This window comes from Lygodium microphyllum, chromosome 18 (assembly GCF_053477565.2).
Source record: "Lygodium microphyllum isolate KBCC chromosome 18, Lygodium_microphyllum_v1.1.10, whole genome shotgun sequence".
In the NCBI taxonomy this organism is placed as follows: domain Eukaryota; kingdom Viridiplantae; phylum Streptophyta; class Polypodiopsida; order Schizaeales; family Lygodiaceae; genus Lygodium; species Lygodium microphyllum.
Genome location: NC_141152.1, coordinates 17,826,506 through 17,832,251, shown reverse-complemented (window position 1 = coordinate 17,832,251; position 5,746 = coordinate 17,826,506). Strand labels below are relative to the sequence as shown.

The 5,746-nt window shown below is 42.2% G+C and overlaps 1 pseudogene across 1 annotated transcript; it reads left to right on the top strand.

The window, feature by feature from the left end:
* Positions 1-975: 975 nt before the first annotated feature.
* LOC148020638 (pentatricopeptide repeat-containing protein At5g16860-like) lies at positions 976-5,177 on the top strand (annotated as a pseudogene). The gene is made up of 3 exons (XR_015694575.1): positions 976-2,114; positions 2,283-2,365; positions 2,505-5,177. The product of XR_015694575.1 is annotated as a pentatricopeptide repeat-containing protein At5g16860-like (transcript).
* Positions 5,178-5,746: the final 569 nt, after the last annotated feature.

Genomic DNA, 5,746 nt, shown 5'->3' with positions numbered 1-5,746 from the left:
GAGAGAGAGAGAGAGAGAGAGAGAGAGAGAGAGAGAGAGAGAGAGAGAGAGAGAGAGAGAGAGAGAGAGAGAGAGAGAGAGACTCTTAAGGGCTACAACTTAGGTCGATGAGTGACTCTTTTTGTAAGTCTAAGATTTTGATTGTGTTGAAAGGACTAGGAAGGAGGGCCTCCAAGTATAGAGCCTACCACAAGGCCCTGAAGAAATGTTATTGAGATTGCTCAGTAGTAACAGTCTCCACTATGGATGATGTAAATATTTTTACATTAATATACATCGCACTACTTTTAAACAAACTACATTGGCTTGTAGAGCCTTAGTTGAAATGCACAATCCTCGTGCACAAATTTGCAAGTTTGACTTTATGTATCCCTTCCTTAAGTCTTTATTTCCAAAAGGGGAAAAGACCTAGATTTGAAAGTTTTTTCTACTACCATCGATAGAGATTTGAAGCTTTTCTTGCCTCTTAATTTTAGTTTGAGATAAATTTCAAAATTTAAAGATGGAATTATACGAGACATAAGTATTTTCCGAGCGCTCGCTGAACGTTGGATGTCAGTCACTCTAGGGACCCTTTCAACGTGCTAGGAACTTGGAAGAGTCTTGGGGTGGCAGTGGGCACTCGTCTGTATGGGAAAGGAGGCTCCTCGGGTGAAGAGGTCAGTAAGGGTGGGTTCAGACCCGGCAGACAAACAGGCATCCCAAATACAGATGGCCAATCAAATTTCAGCATGGAAAACTGTATGTTCACACACATGGTGGAAGGCCAAAAAAATTAGGGGCCTTTTTTGACACGTCATGGCCAAGTTTTTGCTCCTCTCTTCCGGCCTGCCCAACAGGGATACTTCTCCTTCATGCCATGTCTTCTCTTTGGCTCCTTTCCTTGTCCACCACTAATGTGAATGAGATGGCGGACAACTCTTGGGAAATACTTGTAGATGGGTGGAAAAGGGGATTTTTCACCCTTTTGTCCACCGGGCAAGTATGAACCCACCCTAAGTGTAGCATAGCGATCTTTGATTCCTGGGCTGCGTCGAGCATCTGTCGGCGACGAAGGTGCCGTACGCAGCCTGATAAGACCGTAGCCAATCAATCTTTCGGCCAAGGCAAGCATCATGGCGGGCGCAGGGACGATGTATAGCAGCGCGTAGCGCACAGAGATGATTTGGTTGTTTATCGATCAAATGCGCACAGAGATGATTTGTGTGTTAATTGATTACATACTGAAGCTTTTTGCCATGAAGTCGCACTGCCCTATCATCCCCCTGCATCGAGAAAGGCGCCGGAGCCCTACTCACAGAGCAGTTAGCTGATGACGGGCCACACCTGCGTAATGCAGCCATTCTTGCCTTGCCCTTCTTTGAGGGACCGCCTCAGAAACATCTGCCGGGCGAAAGCTGTTCCTGAAGTCCTCCGTATCCTTCAGAACGTGAATGGCGCAGGGATCCCGGCAGATATCTATAGATGCCTTTTGCAGCTCTGCATTGACAAGAGAGATCTGGCATCCGGCCACATGATTCAGCTTCTCATTCAGAGCAATGGCTTGGAGTCCGATTGCCTTCTTGGGACTTACCTCATCCGTTTGTTTGATGCGTGTGATACCTTTTCGGCAGCTTATAATGCATTCACTAAGTTGCACCACTTGAATGTTTTCTCATGGAGTGCAATGATTTCTGCATGCGCCCGGCATGGCAACAGCAAGCAAGCCATCGAGCTGTTTTATAGCATGCGGGAGACTGATTCCAAACCTGATGGACATGTTTTTGTTGCTGTTCTGAAAGCATGTGGGGACTTGACAGCCACCATGCAAGGAATGTCAGTTCATAGGCAGATAATTGAAGATGGCTTCAATTCGAATACATTTGTGGGGAATGCGCTTATCGACATGTATGCCAAATGCGGGAAAGTTGAAGAAGCACGAAGTGTTTTCGATAAGCAATCACAGCAAGATATTGTGTCATGGAATGCAATGATAACTGGGTATCTACAAGTTGCAGAAAATGAAAATGCCTTTGACCTGTCTCTACAACTACGACGAGGACGAAAAAAGGTGGATGCTGTTACCTATGTCAGTATTCTGAAAGCATGTTCAAACATGGCTGACTTCAAAGAAGGTAAGTTGACACACCTTGAAATCATTGAAAATGGTTTTGAGTCGAATGAATTTGTTGGAAGCACACTTGTTGATATGTATGCCAAATTTGGTCACCTAGCTGATGCATGCAATGTGTTCGGAACGACGTCAAAGTGCGATCTTGTAACATGGAATGCTATGATTGCAGGGTATGCACAGGAAAGGTGTGGACATGAAGCCTTTCAAGTGTTCCAAAAAATGCTTTTTCAACATGGCATGATGCCAAACATGGTAACTATCATCGGCATCTTACATGCATGTTCTAGCATAGCATCCTTAATGCATGGTCAAATGGTTCATATATTTGTCATTGAAAGTGGATGTTCTTTAAATTTGTCAATTTTCAATGCTCTGATTTCCATGTATGCAGATTGTGGCATGCTTGATCTTGCTTTCAAAGTTTTCCATGAAATGCAAAGGAAAGATCTAGTATCATGGAACACTATGATAGCAGGATGTAGTCAGAACGGGCTTGTGCAGGAAGCTCTAGACCTCTTTGAAAATATGAAACAAGAAGGTGAGAAGCCTGATGTAATAACATGGAATACTCTGTTAGCTGGATGTGCAAGGCACGGCTACACACAAGAGGCTTTTAGAGTTTTTCATACAATGGAGCTGGATGGATGCAAGCCTGATTCTCTTTCATTTGTAAGCATTTTGAAAGCTTGTGGCAGCTCTGGATCACTAAAACAGGGCATATTAGGGCATGTTCAGGCTATTGAGAGTGGTTTTGGGTCAGATTTAGTTGTTATCAACACCTGTATTGACATGTATGCAAAGTGTGGGAGAGTGGACCTTGCACAAAATGTATTTGACAAAGCTGCCAGGAAGACTGTTGTGACTTGGAATTCAATGATAGCTGGCTATGCTCGTTATGGATGCCATCTAGAGGCTCATCGGCTATTTCAGAGAATGGTGCAGCAGGGTATTAAAGTAGATATCATTACATGGAACACAATGATAGCAGGACTTGTGCAATATGGGCATGTGGAAGAAGCTTTCAAGCTGTTTAATGAGATGTCTGGTATGAGCATGGATCCTGATGATGCCACCTTTGTCAATCTGGTTAAAGGATGCTCCATGACAGGGGCTTTGGATCTTGGCAAGATTACTCACACACTTGCGATCGCCAGTGGATTTGAGCTGGTGACAAGTGTTGCTAATTCTTTAATTAACATGTATGCTAACTGTGGGAGCATACAGGATTCATGCAATGTTTTCCAAATGTTGCCACATCGAAATGTGGTGACCTGGAACTCAATCATTGCAAGTCATGCACTTCATAGCAACTTCAGCCTGTCTGTATTTCATTTTGAAAGGATGGTCAGTGAGGGCTTCACACCAGATGGTGCAACATTGGCTGGTCTTCTGTCAGCGTGCAGTCATGCAGGACTTCTAGACAAAGGCTGTCAGTGGTTCAATGCCATGATTAAGAGACATGGAATCATACCATCCAATGAACACTATAATGCTGTAGTGGACCTTTTAGGTCGTGTGGGGCACTTAAATGAGGCAGAGAAGTTACTCAAGAGTATCCCATTTTTCTCAGATCGTGTGGGCTGGATGGCTTTGTTGAGCAACTGCAAAAGCTATGGCAATTTGGAGCTGGGAAAACATTGTTTTGAGAGTGTCTCCTGCTTTGATGACAGCCATGGTTCTGGCTATGTGCTTATGTCCAACATATTTACTAATGCTGACTTTTTGGCTGATGCAGACAAGGTTGAAGCTCTGCGAAAGGGTTCCATAGCTTGGAAAAAAGCTGGAACAGCCTACATGGAGGTGCATTGTAAGCTGCATACCTTTTTGGCACAAACTAGTAGTAGCCCACTAGCTGTTCATGAAAAGTTAAGTAAGTTAAATGTTCATCTAAAAGCTTTGGGATGGGTGCCAGCTTTGGTGCCAGTGATGGATGCTAAAGTACATTGTCCATGACTAAGGAATATGTAATTTCAAGACATGAACAGTGCTCTCTCAATCTCAGGCCCAAGTCTATATCCTGTCAAAATCCACTATGATACCGACTTTTTGGCTGTAGTACACAAGGTAGAAGCTCTGAGAAAGGGTTCCACTCACGGGAAAAAGCTGGAATAGACTACAGAGGGCTGCATACATTTGTAGTGGCCTGACTAGCTCTTCATGAAAGGCTATGTAAGTTATATGTTCATCTAAAAGCCCTGGGTGGAGTGCCAGCTTTGGTTCCAAGGATGCTAAAATAAGTTGCCATGTCTAAAGGAATTGTAATTCCAAGACATCAACTGTACTCTTTCTTGAAGTTTCCCAGGGTCAGGCCTATTTCTTGTCAAAATGCACAGTTAAGTCACTGTTACTTACAGAGACTAGATGGCATACAATAGTCTCATCATGGTTTCATGTTCTTTTAGTTGTCAAACTTTTGGTTACCATGGTATACATTCCACTCCTTAAATACAGACTCCCTGGGGATTATTTGCAGTCTAGAGCTATTCTAAGCCCTAAAACATAGCTAACATTCTAAAAGCATACCGTCATCTATCCACACACTGTTTATATGCTGGAGATGAAGGAAAAAAGATCTATCTGAATATTTTGGCCTGCGAAGAAGCTTGAATCTTTCCATGGGTGTGTATTTTTATGGCAATCAGAAACGTGCATGCAATTGTGTTGCTTGAATTAATTTGGATGAGAAACCTATGAAAGATACCGCATCCAAATCTAAGAATGGACATCTATGTGAAGGATCCAACTATGCTGTGAAAAATTATCAAATTAGCAACAACATATATATAATTATGGCAGTGGTTCAGAGTGATGTTGGCTGTTAAGACTCAGACAAATAAAGTGCATTTAGGGCATTGCTGTTATGCTGTATCTCCCTCTCATGCAGCCTTCATCCTCATGTACACACCCTCGGGATGGGGTCCAACAAAATCTTAATCAATTGTGTCACAATTGAATATGTTTATCTGATTGCTACATATGCACAAAACAAATTTTCACTGCTCTATGTTGATTGCTTTTTAATTCAAGATGGTATCAATGGCTATAGTAGCCTTTACAGCGTGGCCAAGTGGTAGGACAATGGGTTTTGGTTTTGTCATTCAAAGGTTTGAATCTTTTTCAATGGTTTATTCACTATTTTATATCTATTTAATGTAAGATATCTATAGCAGGTATTGGGGGACAGATGTCGATGAAGGTGATACATAGAAGAAACAACATTAAGGTGCTAGAACAGACATGGCTTTCTTGTTTTGGCCATGCTGATAGGGAGAGTTAGGCATATGTAATTTAGCTCAAAAGAATGTTTCTTTAGGCCGTTCCTCTAGGTTTGCTAGATCTTGGTGTTGGCTCTATTGATTGAGGTCATCGAATTACTTCTAGTGTATCTATGCCAATTAATGTAGCAACCTCTACTAGTCCATTCCTTATACTATTTCATTGGTCCCTGACTTGATGAGATTTATTATTCTCTCTCTAGTTTTGCTATAACTTCATATATCCATGCATCATCAAAACTATCTCTGTGCACAATGCACATATAATGTAGAACAAGGCATCCTACCACCATCTTCGGGACATTTTGAAGAAGCATATCACATCTCTTTAATAATATGCAAAATCGAGCTTTGAGGA